Source organism: Triturus cristatus, chromosome 1_2, assembly GCF_964204655.1.
Source record: "Triturus cristatus chromosome 1_2, aTriCri1.1, whole genome shotgun sequence".
NCBI classification, from domain to species: Eukaryota; Metazoa; Chordata; class Amphibia; order Caudata; family Salamandridae; genus Triturus; species Triturus cristatus.
In genome coordinates, this window is record NC_140580.1 from 202,304,236 (window position 1) to 202,328,976 (window position 24,741).

The 24,741-nt window shown below is 42.6% G+C and overlaps 1 protein-coding gene across 1 annotated transcript in view; it reads right to left on the reverse strand.

Annotated features, from left to right (window-relative positions):
• LOC146867044 (glutathione S-transferase omega-1-like) overlaps nt 1–24,741 on the reverse strand; it is a 97,964-nt gene that overhangs the window by 64,551 nt on the left and 8,672 nt on the right. The window lies entirely within an intron of this gene.

The window sequence follows — 24,741 nt, forward strand, 5'->3', positions numbered from 1 at the left end:
AGCTTCCTTGTTCAGAGCCCAGCCAGTGGTGCATGCAAATCAATCAATCCATATTTGTTTGAGACAATGTTGCTTAAACAGCAAGATAATCAAGAACCCAATAAGCAATCACATATAGTATAGCAATGTCACGTAGTTGAACAGCAGATCATTTTATACAATACTTATACTAAAATCCACTACCAGCCAAAATTAGTCAAAATGGTAAATGATTCCACTGCAGATCGTTAAATATAAAACACTTATCTATTGACCTTAAAAATCTAGCCAGGGCACATGTTACAATGATTTGCATTCTCAATCTAAAAACAAAATTCCACCAATCTAAATCGGATAGTATAGTTTAGGAATATACGCTTCAAAATGTCCCGTCGCAGTTAAAAAGTAACTTAAAACTAAAAGTGTGTTTCACTTCATGCAATGCATTTGTAGCCCCCATCCGTATAATCCTTCATTGTTCTTAAAAGAGCACAACCCAGAAGGGTGTGCATGGAGTGGGTGTATCCCTATTCTAAATTTAGAAAGAGTGTCTTGCATCACATTTGAGAACATGGTAAGCTATACAGAGAAGGATAAGAAGTTATCTTCCCAATTTACACGCAGTTGTACAGCTGCGGACTTGGTTCTTAAGTACTGTAAATCTTTCTTTTGATTCTAACTCACCCATCATTAATAATTCCTTCTTAGAATGTTAGTGGAGTGCCACATTACAATTCCTAATCCTCAGTACATTTGCCACCACCTTCAGCTCTTTCCTCATTTTATAAGGCCAATTAGGATTGCTCAAAATAATTCCATCCCTACACAGGGTGACTATCTTAGGTTGTTCGGATGGTAACAATTTGCGCCAAAACTTAATGTTTGTATTACTGTGGTTATAGATCAGGATTGGAGCTCATCCTCCACTCTAATGGCCAATGCCATTGTCCATTTGAAGAAGCACAGCAGATTTTTCAGACAACAAACTTCTACTTTATGCCCATTTATTATCTTGCCTAGGCCCAGCACTTTTACTCCATATAGGGCTTTACAAGGGATAACTGCTTTATAAGTTTATTACAATTTGGAGGGAAAACCCACTATAATTACGTTTACATTTATGTAAGCCACCGATGGTCGATAGTGCTTTTGACCTTAGTGACTCGATATGGGAAGAACAGGTCAATCACTTATTGAAAAGCATACCTAAATATCTATATTCCGAGGGTTCCTCAAATTTGGACTGCTGAATATACTATACAAAGCTATGCACCTTCTTGCCAAAGGTCATCATTTTGGTTTTGTCAAAGTTGCTTTTAAAGCAGTACTATCCGAACTCCACCAATTTTCTTTGTAGGCCAACTGGGGTTCGGTCCATAATTACAAGGTCGTTCCCATAATGCAGACATGATATATGAGATACACGATATAGGAGTCTCCCATTTTTGGGAGAAAATGAATATGTATCTGAAAGGTTTTTTGGGAGGTCAGCTAGAAACAGGGCAGAGATGGACCCCAACATGCACCCTTGGCACAACCAATTTTTTATGCTGATCTTCCGCAAAAAGGCTACCATTGGCATTCAACTCCATTTCAGCCCAGTTCCCAATATAGAGCTTTTAAAATCCCCACAGATCTGCATAGAATTTAATTTTATAATGAGCACTAGCAGATCTAGTTAAATTTGTCCATGTAATGATGTCTTTAATTGCAGATTCTGAAAATAAATATTAGAAATTCTGCATCAATGGGATAGATCGTCTCAGCTACCACACTGTATATCCCTGCATACATTGCTGTTAAATTATAAACCCAACCCTCTTCGGACACCATACTTCCTGTACCTAGATCTCTGAAATGAACCCGTAGGTGCACCAGTGGCGGCTGGCATGGATCAGGGTTGGTGCTAAAAGGAAGAAAAACAAGAAAAAAAACCCTCCATGCCGCATCTCTCCGTCGTGCCTCCGGCCGGAATGTGAAGCACACCCAGTCCCCCCCCTAAGCCAATAACACCGCTGTGATTAGTCAGAGCACTAAGGTTCAGTGCTCTGACAGGCAGTGGGAGCATGTTCTTCACTCAGACTGCAATACAGCCTGGGTGGAGAACATGCAGAGTGTGCATAAATGTTTGGCCGGCCCAAGATGACTAACCAAACATTCATGCACACACAGAGCTTGCTCACCAGTCCCCCTGCTCCTCTGTCATCGGCGCAGCCCCGCCCTGAACTGCAAAGCTGCCGCAGCACAACAAAGTGAAATGATGGCATCAAGTTATTTTATTTTTCCTTTATTTCATTGCTGCAAAGCAATGTGGTGATGCTCCTTTGCCTTAGTGGAGGAGCCGCCACTGGGGTGCACCAATTTCCAAAACATCAAGATATCATTGGTAGAAATTACCGCCACCATACGGTTTCGTATTTCTTAGCTTCCTGGCATTGGGCGTTAAACCAGGGGGCCTTTTTTCCCCCCCAATTGTTGAAACAAAGCAGAGGTCTTAGGAAGCAAAACATTTCTATTACCTTTCAAGCATTTGACCAAGGCGTTTACTGTTAGGTCATGATTATTAATAGAGTTGCTGCTTGCCGAGAGCAAACCATCTAGGTCAATATGATTATGCACACCAATAAGATTTGGATACACTTCGCAAAATGTTCACTGTAAGGCATCTAGGAAATTCTGTTTCAAGGAGAGACTTCTATCTTTAGACAGCATTTCCGATTTTAGTTGGGCCCTCTAGGGAAGATGATCACTGCCTTTCAATGTAAGTAGTTGAAAGTCCTAAACTGGAGGAAATGCCAAGCCTGTACAAAGATCTAGTCAACTGGACCTTTCAACTTCCATGTTTATAAGTCTAATTAGCTAGAGAGTCCATTTGAAATCATACATTCAGAAAAAAGAAATTCCACTTTACTAAATGTTTTTGCATTGACAAAGTAATCATTCTTAAACGTATACGTTTAGGTATTTAAGCCAACGCAATTAAATAGACTATTTGTTCACCGAAATTAATATCATCATGGCAAGGGACCAGGCGCATATTGAAGTCGCCCAGGATTAATATCATGACTTGGTGAAGCGTGAACAGATATAGTCCAAGTCATCCAAAGTAGACACCTTCTCCGAGGTTTATACACACATTTATAATGATAATGTTCTTTACTGCTGCGTCCTTTAGAAATAAGGTCACCTTACAAGCATGCAGCCAGTCGCTTTTTGTAAATAGCTGAAACACCACTTTTGCAATCTGGGTTAAGACGAAAGTAATTAGCCCACATGAGTTTAGCCTATAATTAATTATTTGGAGATATGTCTGAAAATATTTCAATACAATGAGGCACTTTTATTTTATCAGAAAGAGGCACTATCCTAATTCCTTGAGGACCTGACCCTTTCCCTGCCGCTATGACAATACTCTTATTAGAGGGGAGAACAGTTTGACTTTAGATATTTCTCTGGCCACCTAAATCCTATTTGCTGTAAGTCACTAGAATCAAGGTCTTTGAGGGAGGAGTCACATGTAAATGTCTCCAGTTACTTGGATCTATTTGATGGCTTCCTCTTCCTCCTATTTCCCCTACGCTTGAAGTATGCAATTATATACCTAGAGATTAATCTAGTGCTCCTATTTCCCCTACGCTTGAAGTATGCAATTATATACCTAGAGATTAATCTAGTGCTCCTATTTCCCCTACGCTTGAAGTATGCAATTTTATACCTAGAGATTAATCTAGTGCTTTCGCTCCATCCCCGAGTCTAACCATCTTTCAAGGAGGCCATAGCTTGGGTTTAACCCTACTTTCCTTGGCATTATTTTGATAATTGCATTTAACCACCCTTTTCCCTTAGTTCTGCAAGTAAAGCGAAGGGAAGCTGGGAAGTAACAAAACCCAGAGGCAGAACGCCCTTTAGCATTCATTGTTCCGCCGTCAAGTGTTTGCAAGTCACGACAGCCACTGTTAAACGGTAAAAATTGTATTCTGTTAACTTAGCCTCTGCTCTCAACCATTTTGCATGCCAGCCCCATTTTGTGTTTCTACAGGGACTTTCCAAGTTAGAACTTGTGTGTTCACTGAAAGCTGGTCATACTGATAACGTTGACCTGTCAGAGTAAGCTGTCCTGCCCTGCCGAAGGGCCTACGTGCACAGATGTCTAAACTGTTAGCCCACCAACACCTGTAACCTCCCTTGCTGGTCTATGAAAAGTGACGTGGGTAGGGGTTTATCAGGATTGTACAGTTCAGCATGTAGGCGTTGTGTAAGGGGTTGTGTAAGCGTTATGTAAAAATGCCACAAGAGGGTTATGTAAAGTGTGATGTAACTATGACTAAGGGGTTTTCTAATGAACTCCTATGGTACCCAGACTGTATAAAAGGCAGACCACAAGCTGTTCTAGTTTGTTCTATCTCAGGCACTTGTAGTGTCTGTATGACAGAGTCATCGCATGAGATATAATAAATTTGTGTTTATTCCCACTCCAGTGTCGATCTTCATTTATTGAACCCGTAGACAGAAGGGTGTCCCTGCACTGGTGAGACTGATAGGAATCTAATTTCTACAATTGGCGCCCAACGTTGGGCCCCATTGAGGGACACAGCTGGACCAGAAAGAGGTCATTTTGACAGGAAAGAAAGACTGAAGGGGCGCCCCGCAGATTGAGACTTGCTCCCGCAGCCAAGGTGATTTTCAGCTCATCGACCTGACCTTTGTGGGGGCTGTGTTTCTCAACTGGGGCTTTTTGGTTTGCATTTTGGAGGTGATCTATTGATCCAAGGAAAGGCAGGTGGGAGTCGGAGTACTGCAATCAGGTAGGATTGAAGTGGTTGTCTTTTTTGGGTTTTTTTTTTTAAAAGATATTTTGCAAATGCCTTTGACAGGTAACGTGAGATTTTTTTTCTCATCTTTTGGTTTTGGTATAAGAGTCTCTTAACGCTATAGTTAAGAAGTATTTGGTAATCATGCCTGTTTTGAGCACACTTCATCCAATATGTTGTTGCTGCAGCAGGGAATAGGTTTTAGAGGAAAGACAGCCAGCGCCTTTAGAAGGCACTCTGAATTATGAAATGTACATTAAATATGGTATTTCTTCCATACTGTTCAGTGCATTATGGAATAAATATATAAAGGCCAATGCTGGTTTACAGTGGCCACTTCACCTTTAATTCAAATAAATTGCAATATATAGAGGAACGACTTTTTAAAAAGAAAAGTAGGCAGAGTATGTTTGATGCTTTAGGATTATAAAAAAAAATATATAAAAACAGAAACTAAAGATGAAAAGGATAGAAGAAAGCTGAAGAGCAGACTATTGTGCAGAAGATTAAAGAGCTCCAGTTAAAAATGCAAGAAGAAAGTTTAGAAAGTGATGAGACGAGTTGAACTTCAAATGCTTTCTGCAAATGTGACTAAGGAAGAAGCAGGACTTAAGTGTTAAGAAGAGGAGGATTCAGAGTTAGAAGAAATGCTTTGTAGACCAGCCTGCCTCCTTAGGTGCAGAATCCCATCGGCGCCTCCCCAGTTACCTCCAGTAGTTCAAATATTTCCTCCATTGCCTGCTGCCTCTGTTGCTACCCCTGTTCTTGATTGAAAGACTGTAGTTAGTACACCCCCAACTCCTAAACGACTTCAGATCTATCCTTATAGAAGAGGACAAAGTGATATTTTCGGTTAGGGCTTGTGAATGGGTCCGGGATGACAAACGATTGGACGAGGTTTTTACGACTTAGACACAATATCCACAAATGACTCAGCAGTATGTTTTGGGGAAACGGCTAATGCACTAATAGAGGACTGGAGGACTAATATGAATGAGGAAGCTCCTCGAGAATTAATTAGGATATGTAAAAGGACAAATGAAGAAGCGCGGACCACGGCTCCCCTAAAAGTAGCGGTAGAAGATATATTTACTCAGAAAAGAAAAAAACTTAAGACGCTCATGTCGGCCACAACTAAAGCTTTCCCCATGCGAGAAGTGACCACCGTGTTTCAAGCAGCGGTAGGTGACGGTCAGGATTTTAACGCAGCTGGGTTCCGGTTCCAATGGATTTATTACCCTTGGAAGCGATCAGACGTATTGGCCCTTAAAACTTCTTTGCTTGACCCTAGGAAAAACCAGAGTGCATTTTATGATGAATTGAATGCTGCCGTAACTTGTGTTATGACTTTAGTTGATATGGATATGTTTTTCGGATTGATATTGCCCCCGGACCTTTGGCGTATGGTCCGCAAACAGGACCATGCGGCCTTTGGTGGTACTTGGGCGAAATTACAAGTGGCAGATATTGATAGGGAAGTGGGGCAGAAACCACAACAGCTTATATTAGATGTACCGGGTCACATCATTACTTATTTGAAAGAGATAGTGCCACCAAAGAAAATATCATGGGCAAAATTGGTAGCCTGCAAACACAGGAAAGAGGAGTCGGTCCCTGACTTTTTGTACAAGGTTTGAAACGACATTTCATGATTATAGTGGTCAAGACACAACTTCTAATACAGGTCAACACTTATTTGTAGACAAATTTGTAGCTAACTTGTTACCTGAAATTTCACAGAAATTAAAGATAGCTGAAAGTACGTGGGCTTCCTCTGCCCCGCCAAAGATTTTGGATATGGCCTAGTATTACGAGAATCAAGTAAATCAAGAGAAGGAGAAAAAAAGGAGGGTAAAAATAAGGAATTGAAAACTAAAATGTTGTTGAACGAGGTTTATGGGCCACAGCGAGGTAGAGGTTGTGGAGCATTTAGAGCCGACCTCCCAAGAAGGAATATTCAAGACTCTCAGTCATTTGGTCCGTTGGGTCGGAATCAATGTGCATATCGTAGACAGGACGGACATTGGCTATCTGAATGCCCATTGCTTTACAAACAAGGTAGAGGTACGGGACGAGGAGTGCAAAGGGGTCCTCAACAGTGCCCCGGTCCTAGTAATAGACAGAATTATTTTGACAATCCTGCCCAGACAAAGGCCTATAATGCATATGATTTTAGTGCAGCTGATGCCATGGATATGCACTTTAACTAGGACAGCGTAGGACAAGGGGAGGGATCGGTTTCCATACCGATAGATCAGACATGCCCATATGTTACTGCTAAAATATTGGGGACCTCGCAGACGTTTCTGGTGGATACTGGGGCTACCCTAAGTGCGCTTTCTAAAAAACTGATCCCTGGGACTCCCTCGTCTGGCCATAATAACCTGTCCATAGGCTTTGCTGGGAAGCCTATTCTTAGTCCTGTGTCTCAACCCCTGGATCTTACTATTGGACTGTTTACTGTCCAGGCACCGTTCCTTCTTGCACCAAATGGTCGTAATAATTTGCCAGTTCTCGACTTACACAAACATTTCCATGCACGCATTTATTGTTCACCGGATGGTGTATGTTACGTTTGGTAAGCCGATACGTAATAGACAGTATGTTATTGATGACATCTCACATGCATTGTCCACTGTCCCGCCGTCTGTGTGGGCGGAGGGTGATACCGAGGTAGGCTTATTGTCTATTGAACGGGTGCATATTCAGGTTAAACAGAATGCTGTCTTGCCACGCATACCTCAGTATAAAATATCCCAGGTAGGCGAAAGCGCCTTAGTTCAGATTAAAGAAGATCTTATTGTAAAAGGAGTAGTGGAAGAGACTGATAGTAATGTTTGTAACAGCCCTACCTTGCCTGTTTTGAAGCGTTCCATTTCGGAAGATAAAGAAAGTTTATCGCTTCTTAATTGATTTGCGTGAAATCAATAAAATAGTTGTGCCACAGTTTCCCGAAGTTCGATATTATTACTTTATTGACAATGATTCCAGCTACAGCTTCTGTTTTTTCAGTAATAGATCTTAAAAATGCGTTCTTTTCCATTCCCATTGCACCCTCTAGTAGGTATTTGTTTGGTTTCTCAGTTAAGGGGCAATCATTCCAATTCTGCCGTGCTCCTCAGGGGTATACAAAATGTCTGAGTATTTATAGTCAGGCCCTTAAACGTCAACTTGAGACCTTGCAGTTACCCCTAGGGACTTCATTGTTACAATATGTGGATGATCTGCTGATAGCAGCCGACACCACTGAACTTTGCATTGAGGCTACCTTCCTCTTCTTGACTCACCTTGCGAAATTGGGCCACAAAGTATCGAGAAATAAGTTGCAGTTTTTTCTTCAGAGGTTACCTATTTAGGTCACCTCTTGTCGAAGGAGGGAAGAACGCTGACCAAAGACAGAATTCAGGTTATCATACACACCTATTCCTCAGATGCAAAAGGACGTTAGGCATCGATTGGCATGGCGTCCTATTGTCGTCATTGGATCCTGAATTTCACTCATTATTAAACCTCTCCTTGCCCTTACAACAAAGGATACCCCATTTCCTTTGCCCCAGTCCTTTGAGTATCAGGATGTAGATCAGTAACTTCAAGCAGCGTTATGCTCGGCACCTGTAATGGGAACACCTGATTACACAAAACCATTTTCTTTTTATGTACACAAACAAAAAGGTTGTGCATGGTCTGTCCTAACACAGCCACACGGGGACAAACAACGCCCATGTGCATACTTTTCTGCAGTTCTGGAAACTGAGGCCAGGGCACTCCCTGGTTGTCTGAAAGCTGTGGCAGCAACTGCCATTTCGATCAGACAATCAGCAGGACTTCTACTCGACCACAAACTGATGGTTTTTGTTCCCCATTCAGTTGATGTATTATTGAATCAAACTAATACACATTTGACGAGTGCTCGTCTTACCGGGTACAAACTCACTTTGTTAGCGCACCACACATTACTCTTAAACGATCTCTGACCCTAAATCGAGCAACATTGTTGCCCTTGCCTTCTGAACAGTGATCTACACAATTGTATTTTCACCACTGAAGAAAGACTAAATGTCGAGTGGACCTTACCGATACTCCTTTGTCTGATGCCCAGGCTGAATTATATGTAGATGGGTCCTGCTTTAAGTTGCCTGATGGCACTACAACTGCAGCTTACGCTATCATTACGCTGCACACAATTGTGGAGTTGGCTCAAATCCCCTACAAGTCCGCACAGGTCACCTAACTTATGGAACTCTTGAGAGCTTGTGAGCTTAGTCAAGGACTGTCTGTAAATATTTATACAGATATCCAGTACGCCTTTGGAGTTGCACACAACTTTGGACGCTTGTGGCAGGAAAGGGGGTTCCGGACGTCACACGGAACAAGGATCCAACATGGAGAATTAATTCAGAATTTATTAACTGCATGAACACTACCAAAGCAGGTGGCTATTGTTAAGTGTAGTGCACACCAGAAAGTGGTAGATGATGTGGGAAGAGGCAATGCTTTCGCAGACAGTACTGCAAAAGAAACAGCACGTAGCCAACAAGAGAAAATGTATGTAATGTACTCCTCTGCAGAAAAAAAATCTATGATGTCATAACGAAATCAGAGAGATTCAACAGATGGCAACAAAAGAGGAAAAACAATATTAAAGGACAGGAATATTGGATAGCGAAAATTGTTGGAGAAGAGTGCCAGATGGGGACAGGTGGAAATTGCCCAGTTCCTATGTACTACCGTTTGTCACTATGGCACATAGCCTGGCACATGTTAGTGCAAAAAGTATAGCCACACAGTTAGAGAAAGTATGGGAGCATCCAGATATAAGGAAGACAGATGAACATCGTGTTAAACACTGTATGGTATGTTTGCAACACAATCAGGGGAACAGAGTGGCTACCCCAAAAGGGGGGTTCTCTCCGCCTAATGCGCCTTTCAAAGTCCTGCAGATGGATTTCTTAGAACTGGAAAGGTGCAATAACCTTAGGTATGCCTTGGTTATAGTACATGCCTTTAATAAGTGGGTGGAGGCATATCCAACGAAAGTTAATACTGCACTTACAACAGCTAATATCCTTTTGAAGGAGTATTTCCTCCGGTTCGGAATTTGTAAAATTTTATGGAGTGATAATGGACCTCATTTTATTGCACATTTAATAAAATTAATATCTGAAAGTCTGGGCATACGTCAGAAATTTCATGCTGCTATCACCCACAATCTGCTGGTTTGGTGGAACGCTATAATGAGACTTTGAAACTTAAACTAGCTAAGGTACAGGCCTCGACAGGGCTTAAACGGCCTGATTCTTTGCCATTAGCCCTTACGTCCACACGAGCAGTGGCATATTGCAAGTCTAGCCTTACGCCTTATGAAGTGGTATTTGGAAGGCCAATGAATGTATGGGGATCCTCCACGTCCTATGAAAATGAGTGAACTTGAGTACCCTATTTTGTTAGATTACATGAAGGAACTTACAATCTCTTTGATTTATCAACAGGTGTAAGACTCACTTCCTGACAATTCTGAAGGTCCTGGGCATTCTTTACAACCCAGCAACTGGGTCCTGCCAAAGAATTTTCAGCACCCGAAGAACTTGGAAGTTCATTGGAAGGGGCCGGAACAGGTCCTCTTGGCGACACGAACAGCAGTCCGAGTAACAAACAGACGGAATTGGGTCCACGGCTTGCACTGCAAGTAAGTGCCAGCCGATTTGACTCCAATTACAGAATCTGAGACTACAGGAATTGCACACAATATTCTCAGGAACGAAGAAAAGACGAATCATTATTTCCCCACACCTAAAGAATTGCTTTTTACTGATCAAACGACAGCTGGAAGAGAGAGAGGTACAATCTGAGACCTCATGTCATCCACTGAGCGAGTACTTTGAAAAGAGGGTGCAGCGAGTCTGGTCTGGTTAGAGGGCCTACTTGGCAGGAGACTCTGTTCTGCAGAAGCGGCCGAACTAGGTTTGGTGCGGTTTGTGGCATGGATATCCTGAATTAGTGGAAGAACCCAAATTTTTTTAAATATGAATTGGTTTGTGGTAAAATCATCCGTCCTACAGTTTTTTTTTTTTTTTAAATGGAGAGAATTTGAGGGCTTTTGGTGTAGAGAACCACTGACACTATCAGAGTGCTTATTGATCTACTTTGCCCAGGACTGGAAGTAGAGTCAAAACTTTCCACCTCTTGGCCCAAGAACCCCGTCAGAAGCAAGATTGCAATTGTTTGTCTTGGCCTCGAGCTTCAGTTCCCTGACAAGATTTTATAGGGGACCCGAATTGCATCCTTTGAAAGAGGAAGTATATCCAACGATCCTTGAGGCCATAGCGGATGAACTAGAGGACGATTTTTCGTGAGTACTTGTTATATTGATTTCCTTTTTCATTGCTATCATTAAACTACAAGCCTTCAACGATTTTTTCTTTTTTAGTTTGAACTTTGTTGAGGTGAACAAATGTTGTTTGATTTACATATTTGCTTTGTCTTAGAAAATTTTCCATTAACTGGTATATGTATTGGACACAAATTATAGACTCTTTTGAAAAAGAACATTTTGTGCAACATTTTTTAAGAGACAATACAATTAAGAACATTGTTATATGGAGGAAGAACACCAGGATATTCAACACCTCATGTCGAGAAAGAACAAACGAAAACGGAGGTCTATTTATTTAGCAGCAAGTTTAATTAGGGTCATAAGAATTTGTGTTATAGCTTGGTTTTTACATGTAAAATATCCTGTGCACGTTTGTATTGCCAACACCCACACCGTCTGAACATTACCATTTTACTCTGTTACTGCTAGATGAAAGGCATAGAGACTCTTACAAGAATAATTCATTTATTCGAATGTTACATTACACCCACAGCATTACTAATATTTCTAATTGTAGGGTTTGTGGATTGTTACCAGCACACCAGCATGGAGGGGGGGGGGGGGGAACTCCTCTTATTCCGCTCCCCTTCTCTCACAATGGTTCTTGCTGTGCTTGGTTTGCACTTTTGTTGGCTTCACAAATTAGGGGTGTTTCTAGTGCTGATGTAGAGGGTCTTAATAAAAAATTGAATAAAATATGTTAGCCAAACGATGATGGTGATCCGCAAGCAAAGGGAACGGAATGGGAAATGGAGGAATATGCTAGAGGTACCTCTGGCACGAGATATGTCTTTGCAAGGACACAGACTAAATTAGAGAAAGGATTCCCCATTATAACAGTAACAGCCACACGAGCTCCCCTATGTGTAAAAAGTTTTGGTCCCATTTTTGCAGGTAATAGAGATTGTAACACTGCATTGACTATAACAGGTCCGACGCTTAGTAGTTCTCTAGCATCCCATAATACATATTATATTTGCGGAAATAAGGGTTATTTCTATCTACCTCCAGGATGGTCAGGGATATGTCATGTATCTTTCCTCCTCCCCTCTGTTTATTTTGCTCCAGCTTCTCATCATAAGACTGGATTATCTTCCCTCAATCCTTTATTATCTCGGACCAAGAGAATGATCGATATTAAAGCAGTGGATCAGACTGATATCTCATTGCAAGAATATGTTGACGTAAATTTGGGTAGGTTTTTCTTTATTGGGCCACCTCTCAACAGTAGGAACATACAAAGATTCACTAGAGTAGTTGAAGCAGTATTTAATCAGATTAAGACAGCTCTAGGTAACATCACTGAGGAACTCCAGGCGGCAAGACTGGTAGTTTTGCAGAACCGTATGGTTCTAGATGCAATTCTTGTAGATCGTGGAGGTGCATGCCGCATTATCGGTGCCAGTTGTTGTGTTTATATACCAGACAAAGCGCCTACCGTTAATCAGGCCATTTCTAAATTACATAAGATAGAGGCTGAGATACACCAAGACACAGGAACATGGACCTGGTCTGGTTGGTTCTGGAACATTATTATGTCATGGGAATGGAAATTACTTTTAGTAGCAGCTTGTATAGTAGGCGCTATTCTTGGATGTGGTCTTTGTATTCAATGTATGCATATTATATGCCCCCTTTGTACATCTTTATGCATGTCCTGTATCCCCAAGAAAGTGGATATTTGTGATGCTGATAAGCAGCTTATGCTTCAGCAACAAATAGATGAATTTATGAAAATAGATACAGAAAGCCTGGACGATGCAAATAGAGCACTTTCAATTGTTGCAGCATGATGTTGATTTCATGTATTCGATAATTGAAAAGCTACTTGTATATCTGAAATCTACTCTCGATTGTATTTAGCAGAGGCTAAAAGGAGGGACTGTTAAACTGTAAAAATTGTATTCTGTTAATTTAGCCTCTGCTCTCAGCCATTTTGCCAGCCAGCCCCATTTTGTGTTTCTACAGGGACTTTCTAAGTTAGAAATTGTGTGTTCACTGAAAGCTGTTCATACCAATATTGTTCGCGTGTCAGAGTAAGCTGCCCTGCCCTGCTGAAGGGCCTACATGCACAGATGTCTAAACTGTTTGCCCACCAATGCCTGTAACCTCCCTTATCTATGAAAAGTGACGTGGGTAGGGGTTTATCAGGATTGTACAGTTCAGCATGTAGGCATTGTGTAAGCGTTACGTAAAAATGCCACAAGAGGGTTATGTAAATTGTGATGTAACTATGACCAAGGGGTTTTCTAATGATCTCCTATGGTACCCAGACTGTATAAAAGGCAGACCACAAGCTGTTCTAGTTTGTTCCCTCTCAGGCACTTGTAGTGTCTGTATGACGGAGCCATCTCATGAGATAATAAATGTGTTTATTCCCACTCCAGTTTCGATCCTCATTTTTTGAACCCGTAGACAGAAGGGTGTCCCTGCACCAGTGAGACTGATAAGAATCTAATTTCTACACTACCCTCTAGTTCCCTCTACATTCTAGTTCCTTGGGGTTATCAACATTTTGCTGCTTAGAGTAATTTCATTTTTTGAAGGGGGCAACCGACTTCGGTTGAACTTGTAATTTGGAACTCGTAGTAATCGTTTCACCTCTACTAGAGCTCCAAGGGTTTGTGTTGGTATTTGATGTGTTGAACTTTTTGCCTTTCTTTTGGTTTGCTCTCCTAGATAAAGGACGTTTTTTTGTGAAATACATAATCCCCTACCTTTTGGTTTTTTAAAATTTTTTTTACTAGCACGAGGATTTTAGAAATATAGATATCAGGGGCTGGTTCAATGGTTCCAACCTATTGGCCTAGGGAATGGCACAAGATCCTACTCGGTCACTGACTGTCAAAATCTCAACAGGGCAAAATAGGGAATCCTGTATGTTTTTTAGACTCATCATTCTTTAACACCACTGATTCAAAATCCCTTGAAGAATTTTCAGTAAGAGTAAAAACACATCGAACATAGGTGTCCCAGGCGCCGCTAAAGTCTTGATATTTCAAAACAAAGATTGGTTGGATTGGTTTGCTGTAAGATTGTCTTCTATGTAATCCTTGTTCACAGAAGAACCTTGATGGTCTACCATAGCTTGGGATCTAAGGATCCTACTGGCTCCACAGTTGAGGAAAAAAACAATCTAGGAGTGCTACTGGTGTGCCGGAAGGCCACACACTGGGAGAAGAGCAAAGTCGAGGTGCCAGAAGGTCTTCATGCTCTCGCTCTGAAGAAAAGACAGAAGTACCACCACCAGGGCCTCTAGTTTTACTTTGTTCTACATTTTTAATCTTACTTTTCACTGTTGGAGCGTAGTCAGCTGTTGATATGGAAAAAACAGCACAAGTTGCACCACTCAAAATGTCCAATATAATTCAAATCAGTCCATATCCATGAGGTTTCTTTTCAAAGCAATCTTCTTTATTTCAATTGTCATACACATTAAAACACCCAAAACAGCCAAAGCAGCCGACGCGTTTCGTCCACCTCGGGACTTCTTCAGGGCTGCAACAGATTTTATAAAAATACATAGAATAAATAACACACGAGAAATGGGCACAAACAATTATAACAATACAATAAACAAACATCAGAAGGGCCAAATTTAATAGGGCCCAAGTTTCCATCAGAGGTAAATTGGACATCGATTTATAGATATCAACCAACATAGAATCATTGGAGTAGTCAACAATTCTTAATTATACTCCACATCAATAACATAAAATTAACATCACAATAGTTAATTGCAAAAACGAATGGTTTTGTTCATATATGATGATTTGATTAAAAGGCCTGTGATAATAAACAATGGAGGATATAATGTTTAATTGGCATAATTAGAGTGTCATCACCTGAATATTTGGTTTCATTTGAAATATCCTCACTGTACTTCATAAAGAATGGCTTATGGGCCTTTCTTAGGATTAAATCTAACAGTTAAGTAACCTTCATCATGTCATCACTAAAAACATCTATCTAAAATGAATGCAGAGAAAAGGGAGACAACAAAAGTATGTACAAGGGTTAGGGAAGTGGAATGTATACCCACCAAAAGAACTGCTGTATTAATCATAGTATTTTTTAATATGTCTTTCTGTATTTCAATTGTCATGTGACTGGAAGCATCTATTTGTGTCACTAGGAAAAAGCCAAAGAGCGAGTCAATATAAAAAACAAGCTGAATACATAGATTAACTATATCAGCAACATATCACCAAACTGTTAAGAGATGGTATGCATACTCACTTCAAAGGGGTGTGTACCTCTATTTCAATTTCAAAGAATAAGGTTATTCGCTAAGTAGCTAAGACAAATCTTGTTCTTCCAGCATTGGTCCTATTTAAATTCTATCCAACGGTGCGAGTGGTAGTATCACTCTTTAAGATGCCTAAAGATGAGTAATATACATTTATTGAGTAAGTTAGAAGCCAAGCATAAAGTTGGTATAATATCAATGACAAATTGGAGAGAGACAATGGTTCAAATATGTAATGCCTGTGGGAACAGCTACATATAGGTAGGCAGAACATAAAACTTTAAGGGGTAAAAATAGCCCCATGTCATTCGTTTTTAATAAGGTGCATTTCAACTGAATTCCCCTGCTTGCCGGTTTGCTACCAAGGGGATTAATCTTTAAAGTATTTTGTATGTCTGTGTATCATAAAGCGGGCTACATGGGGCTATTTTTACACCTTAAAGTTTTATGTTCTGCCTACCTATATGTAGCGGTTCCCACAGGCATTACATATTTGAACCATTGTCTCTCTCCAATTTGTCTTTGATATTATACCAACTTTATGCTTGGCTTCTAACTTACTCAATAAATGTATATTACTCATCTTTAGGCATCTTAAAGAGTGATACTGCCACTCGCACCGTTGGATAGAATTTAACTAGGACCAATGCTGGAAGGACAAGATTCGTCTTAGCTACTTAGCGAATAACCTTTTTCTTTGAAATTGAAATCGAGGTACACACCCCTTTGAAGTGAGTACGCATACCATCTCTTAACAGTTTGGTGATATGTTGCTGATATAGTTAATCTATGTATTCAGCTTGTTTTTATATTGACTCGCTCTTTGGCTTTTTCCTAGTGACACAAATAGATGCTTCCAGTCACATGACAATTGAAATACAGAAAGATATATTAAAAAATACTATGATTAATACAGAAATTCTTTTGGTGGGTATACATTCCACTTCCCTAACCCTTGTACATACTTTTGTTGTCTCCCTTTTCTCTGCATTCATTTTAGATAGAGGTTTTTAGTGAGGACATGATGAAGGTTACTTAACTGTTAGATTTAATCCTAAGAAAGGCCCATAAGCCATTCTTTATGAAGTACAGTGAGGATATTTCAAATGAAACCAAATATTCAGGTGATGACACTCTAATTATGCCAATTAAACATTATATCCTCCATTGTTTATTATCACAGGCCTTTTAATCAAATCATCATATATGAACAAAACCATTCGTTTTTGCAATCAACTATTGTGATGTTGTGATGTTAATTTTATGTTGTTATTGATGTGGAGTATAATTAAGAATTGTTGACTACTCCAATGATTCTATGTTGGTTGATATCTATAAATAGATGTCCAATTTAACTCTGATGGAAACTTGGGCCCTATTAAATTTGGCCCTTCTGATGTTTATTGTATTGTTATAATTGTTTGTGCCTATTTCTCATGTGTGTTATTTATTCTATGTATTTTTATAAAATCTGTTGCAGCCCTGAAGAAGTCCCGAGGTGGACGAAACGAGTCAGCTGCTTTGGATGTTTTAATGCGTATATGACAATTGAAATAAAGAAGATTGCTTTGAAAAGAAACCTCATGGATATGGACTGATTTAAATTATATTGGACATTTTGAGTGGTGCAACTTGTGCTGTTTTTTTATTTTCACTCCAGAACTTGGAATAGCACTGTGTTGGCGGGTGCTAATCAAGTTTGCACACTCATGGTGAATGAAAATATCACCATTAGATAGGATGGGTTAATCCTAAATCCGGTGCTGTCCCAGAGGGATACCGCTAGCTTTGTTTTCTTATGTTCAGCTGTTGATATGGGTCTACCTCTTTTTCCCGAAGTATTTCCCCACATAATCTTTTATAGATGGCACAAGTGGGGCAAGGTACTGGTCTATAGGAGATTCCTGAAAGACTTCAAAGATATTATGTTGACAGTTAAATTGGGAAGTATTCAAGGGCACATGGGCCACAGTTTCCCCTTGAAAAGAGGTTTCCAGGGTATTACATTTCTCATGTAGCTAGGGTTTTCCTTTTTGTAGCGGTTGTAGCTATTCTCTTTGGCTGTTTCCTCCTAGGATCAGGCATATTCTCTCCTCTCAGCACATACTTAGGTCTCAACTTTATGACTTTGTGAATTTGCGGTACTGAAGAGACTCAACTCACCACTTCCTATATAGCAACCAGTGCCACCCTATCGATGCTAATTCTTCTACTGCCCACAGGTATTACTTGATACATTAATCCACAGACAGACAAAGAAGAAGCAAACATATACCAACTACTGAAGAACTTCTAAGAGATCCTTTAAAGTCTGAAACAATTCCTTGGTTACCACCCAATAATAGATCCAGGGCACCATGTGGTGCCACACAAACCACTCTTCCCGCTTGACCTGGCCCACAAATGTGGAGCCAGGGATCCAACAGGACTTTACTTCTTCTGCAGTTATACTCTCTGTGGTTCAGTCAGTGAGGTAAGAGATGAGAGGAGCTGCTTGGGAACGATGCCAAACTGTGGGCTAGTATACTCTTGTTACAGCTAAAACCCACCCAAACTCCCTTGGACTACGAGGGAACAGAGCGCAGCACTGGTTCTGTAGGTTATTCAACAAAGGAACCGCTTGGTGTGCGAAAAAGGATTCAAAGGGCCCCCCTCCAAAGTAGAACCTAGGAGCTGGATCCATAAAACAGAACTCTAAACAAATGTAAGCAGCACTAGCTCATATAAGTTAATAGTGCATTACTCACTAAGTGTTTCCTATGTAGACAGGCCCATCAATAATATGACATAGTATACAGCACACATAAAACCTTACAGGCTTCTACCTCAAAGACATCACGGCATATTGCAAGTCATATTACTGGAATAATCTTGGTCTGAAGTGCCTACAGCACCGGCTGGCTAGCGAGGCTGACCACAGCGCGAGAAAATCAATGTAATAGATAGTTTGCGGAATGCAGGGTGGTACATGGAGCAGCACCCTGGGGAATGAGACGTGGCACAAGAGAAAAAAGAAGAGACAGGCACGAACACACTGATGGTTGGCAGTTACATCAGCAGCAGGTCGGGCCGAGACTTTAATAACATGTTGCGAAATCAGTCCACACTCACCTGAGGTGAGGTCTATAAATGCGCTTGAGCCATCTAAATAGACACCAGGAGTACAGGAAAAAGCAGGGGTGGGGGGAGAAATCTGTCACCAATATTGGAAGTGATATAACGATAAACTCTGGATGTCACGAGGACAGATTATCAAGAACTGTACAAAAGAGGTAGTGGACTGTACAGGATGTGGCATGCAGCCCAGACTTTGCAGGAGGGGTGAAGAGATCAGTGTTATGCTGTATTAGGATATAGAAATACCATATACATACATGCATGCATGCATGCATGCATATGTACATACAATTGTGGTAGAGGAGAAGCAGCAAGGTGGCAAAGGCTGTTTTCTTAACAATAACCAGTCTTGGTAACTCAAGTGCGCCTGCCTATAATACAACAGTGAGGTGAGGCCCAGGTACCACAATCAGTATCAAAGGATTAGGGTCTAAATTGGTGCACTGTTGTTGCAGTGATATGGCACTGCAGGGATGATTGCCGATATCAGGAAGAGAACTGGTGCCAGTCAGGTTGCGCTTGATTGCATGTATGCTCAAGCTAACCTGTTCGCCTCTCTTAAAGTCACCCAATGTGACAGCACCACACTGCAATTATGTCTGGGATTCGAGATGGCAGCATTGAGAAGAGATAGACAGCAGGCGATACCCTCCCTCATGTGTCTGTGTGAATACCTAAAATAACTAAGCCCAGACGGTGAACTCCGCTCCACTTGCGGAGTTTTCTGCTGAGTTCCAAGTTCTTTTCCTAGTTCACGCTCGTCAATGTCAAGTTAGCGAGCACGGAAAATCCACTCATGGCGAGATTTTGCCTCGTTTGCGATCGACAACGTCAAGTTGGCAAGAGCAAGCGTTGAAAATCAACCTCCCAGTGATATTCCTCAACGCGAGTGGTCGGATTTCTCATTGAGAGTGATCGCGTATGCTTGCGACCGCTTGCGTTGAGAAACCATCCATTCGCATTTAGAAAGCTGCCGCTCGAGTAAAAAAATCTACTCGAGCGGCAGAAAGGAAGCAGTGCCCGCTTGCGCTGTGCATGGTGATTGCACTGTGCGGACAAACACCCGGCACTGAATATCACTGCGAATGGCATTTATCTAATGCACTCCGCCGCTTGCGGAGCTCCGTGCAGCGCAGAGGAGTTTTTTTGCACTTTGCGGAGTGGAACTGCGAACTCCGCCCAGGCTTAGAAATAACTGGTATCACCGCAGTGCCCTCAGTTAACTGCATACCAAAATAGTAGCCAGGCCTGTCAAGTACCACACATCAAGCGGTAGACTAACGCATTTCAGTGTGGTGGTCCACATCACCGCACAAATGCATGGTCACGCATTTATAGCGCCTCCCCAGTAAGTGCTGGAACACTGGTAATTTACATCACAGTATAAGTAAAGCTACTAGTTGACAACACGCGTCTGTGCTGCTTTATAGCCAGTAAGCTAAGTTTGGGGACTGGCTGAGCTCGCTCTGGACTTGACTGGCTTAGGCTACAGTGTTTCACCCATCACCTGGCATTCATGAGTCACTTAATATGATGATCAGTTGCCCAAAAATGATGGATGTTACCGTGGCAGACCTGCAGCCAATCGCAACAGCCGAAAGGGACTCAAATGGGTGGGCGTGGTACATTTTAAGTATGGAGTGAGCCAGGCCAGCTTGAGCTAGCGCAGTTTCCCCACGGTGTGCTGGGTGACTAGGCCGGGACCGGTGGCGTAATGGTTCGGAGCCGATCTGGACAGTTGTTAACCTGCCATTGACCCTACAAAGCGGGTTCACTACACCGAATAAATAGATCTGCCTCTCTGTGACACACCAGCTGCCACCTGTCGGAAGGTCAGCATAGCTGCCATTCCGAAGGAGGCGAAAGAACATGGCGTCCGCGTGCACCAGGACTTTCATCTCCTGCTGCTGCGCACCACTATCTTTAGTCAATGGGGCCCGCGGCGGAGTGGTGCCATTTACTTCAGCCGCCCTGTCACTTTAGTACAGTACAGCAAAGTAAGAATGCAGCCATGTAAGTCAATCAAGTCCTCTCCTCTTGGGCCACGCTACCGCTGCACGTCACAGCTGGGCCCATCCCCCATGCTTCTTAACCATCAATGGGTGCTCGCTATCAACAGTGAGCACTGAAAACACAGCCCTGGTTAGTAGCACTACCAGCGTGGTTGACATTTGTGGAGAAGAGCTGGGAGGCGTCTCATCCACCAGAAGCAGACCCCCCTGAGCCAGCCATGTGCTGCCACCATGAGTGAAACTAACATGCGACGAGGAGCCAGGCAGTGACATGGACTATGCATTGTCGGGGTAAGTGTAAGTGAGCACAAGTTACATTACACACGATCACATTACATTCATTTTTTTTTTTTAACTCTTTTTATTAACATTGCTCAGACCTTCAAACAATACAGGACATTTAGCACAATGCATGCAGTGCATTACCCACCTGTTGGACAATGACCGACCTTCAATGACACAAGTGAGACAAATAACAGTAGATGTTAAGGTCCTAATCCCCCCCGTCTGCCTGTATTTCAGCCATGGCCCCCATATTTTGCCATTTTTTGGTGCAACCTCTGCTTTTATAGATAGTTTCTTCGGCCTTTGGCACCAGTCTATGTCCCGTACCCATTGGGGCGGAGTCCACGGGTCCCAGTCCCTTGCGATATTCCTCTTTGCCACCCCCGCCGCCAAAGCCAGCCAAATCTCCTTAGGTCTAGTCCAGTCAGAGTCACTCCTAATCATTAATAGTAGCCATCGGGGCTCCAGCGGGACCGCTGAGCACACCACAGTAGTCATTACGTCGACTACCTTGGTCCAGAAAGGGACCATCTGCGGGTACTCCCATAGGGTGTGATAGAAGGTGCCCTCCTCCCCACATCCCCGTGCACAAAGGGCCTACTGGCTCCTCTCCCAGGCATACAGTTTGGCGCGAGGATAATATACTCTGTGCAGAATCTTAAGCTGTACTAACCGGAACCTGCAATGGATTGCAATCTCCCGTGGGTTCTGTAGGGCGTCCTGCCAGTCTTCGTCTTCCAGTTCTCCTATGTCCCCCACCCATCTCTCCCGCAATGTCGCCAGGGGGTCCGTCATGTCATTTATGAGTTTGTGGTATATTGTAGAGGTGGGCTTTTCTGCTATCGGGTCCAGGAGCAACCTACCATAGGGGAGTACTCTGGGACGGTCGTGCCGCACCTTATGTGAGTCTGCAAGGCGTGGGTGAGGCGTAGGTAGTGGTAATATTGGGAGTCATGTAAATCATATTCTTTTTTTAGGTAGGCAAAACACCGTGGAGCATCTCCCTTCCAAACGTCCCCCAGGTATTCAATTCCTATGAGTTGCCAGCCCCAAAACCCTATCAAACGAGTCCCATCCAACAGCTGTTCCCCATGCCATAAGGGGGTTCTCCCCGTCAGGGAGCCCGACCACCCCAAAAATTTATTGGCCTCCCTCCAACATTGAATCACCACGCCGGTGTGTGAGGGCCAATCCTTACCCAGTTTACGGGCATACGACAGGGGGCTCGCAATTACCGCTCGGCATTACCCATCGGTCTACTCTATAGGCCGGTTCCGACCGATCCGAGTAGACACACTCGTTTACCACCTGCATCTGGTGGTAAATAGTAATAGAGCTTGACATCCGGAAGGGCTAGCCCCCCATCAAAGACCCCCCTCGTCAGCTTGGGCAACGATATCCTGAGGCTGCCACCATCTCAGAGCAAGACACGTAGATCTTGCGCTATCTTCTTGAACACCCCCGTTGGTATCGGGTATGGTGTGTTTTGCAGGATGTAGAGCAAGCGCAGCAGTGCGAGCATTTTGAACATTGCCACCCGACCCATAAGGGAGAGAGGCAACGACTTCCAGTGGTGCACGTCGGTTTTATGACGCGATAGTTGGGGTTCCAGGTTCCTAGCAAAGAACTCCGCCCTGTCCCTTGTAATGACATTACGTTCATTTTAAAGCTTTTTACCCTGTTTTCAGTCCAAGTGTCTCTAAGTTTCAGTTTCTGTCTTTCTGCCCCGTGTTTGTAATGGTCAGTGCCAGTTCACCCATATCTTTATGCCCCATTTACGTGTCCCAACGTTTTGGTGGGAGTTCCCTGTGCCTTTTTACCATGTGTCTGTATTAAGTTGTAGTAGAGTTTTTCGTTCCGCAAATTATTGTAATTTGTGATATTGATGTATTTCCCTCCTCTTCATTGCTTTATTTTGCTCGCGAGAAAGTGTCACTCATACTCATTGAAATGTCACTCATTCATAATAAGACAAATTATAAAAATGTCAATGTGAAATCTTGGCAGCTATGAGTAACGGTGTTCCTGTTGATAATATTGCAAGGTGTTTCCCGCTTCTTCTCAGCTTGCCTTCTGCGCAGGCTCACAGGCGCGGGCTGAGCTAGTAGGAATCTCTGCTTTAAGTGCAAGAACAGCCCCGCCCCGCCTGCTCCCAGTGCAGAACTCCAGCAAGAACCGACACCAATTAAGCACTGGAGCCAGTTCTGCTAATTGCCTCATTATGTCAGACAAATTCACTGCCCAGTAATGGGAGTCAAGGGTGGACAAGGCACAAGCGACAATTGTTTTTAGACTGAATGTGGGCATTTTTCCCTGCACGTCGATTCCCTGTGCATGGAATGTTGTCAGTTGGATACTGTTTAACAAATAATCAGAAAATATTGCCGCTCGGACAGCTCATTGTTAACCTGAAACTTTCCTACAATATGCTTGGTTCAAAAATGCCGTTTGCCCCCGAAAATAAACAACTTTTCTTAACACTACATTTCATAGTTTGCTTGTGCATTTCCATGTGACCTTCCGCCGAACTAGTTCTGTTTGGGTGGAACTTTCACTTGCAAATCACAGGCTCACAAAGTCGTCGCATTTTTTCCAAACGTTACTTCTGTCACATTTTTCGAGCTGAAAGTTAAGACTGGCAACCGCTTTCTTTCCTCGCTTGTTATTCGGTGTCAGGACAAGGGGGAAAGAATCGCATGATACTCTGTTACTTTAAGAGGATACTTTAGGCAGGAGTTCAACACAAAGTATCTTATTATCCAGCCGAGGCCGCTCTGGGATTATTGCTTCCCCGACCCCCACCTCCCATCCCGCTTTCATTACCGGAGCGAAATGTATGTTTTCAGTGCCTTGCTCAGGGCTCTCTTCCTCCACAGTGTGTAATGTACAGCCAGATTATGCCACCCTCCTCTGCCCCAGCAACAATACATGGGTGCCTGCAGCAAGAGTGGCTATGGAGGTAAACCGTGAACGTGTGAGAAAACAGGTAATTAGTTACTGGCGCGCTCACTGCTTAATTTGAGCCGGTGGGGCCCACCTGCACGGATCTTTGGTACCGCACTTATTTTATGTCACAGACTGACACAGAGCAAGAGAATGAAAAAACTAAACTGAAAAAGGAGGAGCCAGAGAAAGGCGGAAAAGCAGTAACAAAGAAGAAAGCAGGTATGGAAAGAACCTACAAGAGTGAGATAAAGGGGCATGGAGTGTCTTGTGGTAGATGACCAGGTCAAGGTCAAAAACACAATGTAGCTTTAGTTTCGGGACACAGACATTGGATATCGCCGGCCAATGGATTCAGAACAAAACTGCGGGAGCTGACAGTTCACTTCTCTGTGCGCGTATTTGTTGGTTTGCGTTAGAAAGATGGTGATGTCAGAAGAACTTGAAGCTTTGGGGCAGATTAAATGTATTCAGAATTCAATCAATGTTGTGCAGCAAGGCAAGTTGCAGTACTGTGTTGCACGAAAGAGAGCAGAAAGGTGCCATATCAACTGAGATACTGCGCACTTCGGCTCTCCCAGCATTGGGGCACTGTGAGCTGCCTAGCACCAATGCAGGCACCCTTACACCATGGTGGAAGGGAACCTGCAATACAGTCAGAATGGTTATGATCAAGAAGGGACACCTTTCTGTACAAAAACAATCCATAGGGGCATGTTCCTCTTTCAGGGTGTGTTGTAGGATGCATTCTGCAGCATTCATGGAACAAAATAACAAGGAGAAATAAAGAGATTTGTCTTCGTTATGCCTCTGTCAAGCAGGTGCACCGTTTTGGCGCAAACCCAGGTTTCCAATTCTTTGTAAATCAGGGTTTGCTTCAAAATACATTGGGGGTTTCATGAGAATGCACAAGTTCCACCCATAGAATGCCTGCTATGTGCTGCATTGCATTACTTTGTATTTACTACACCA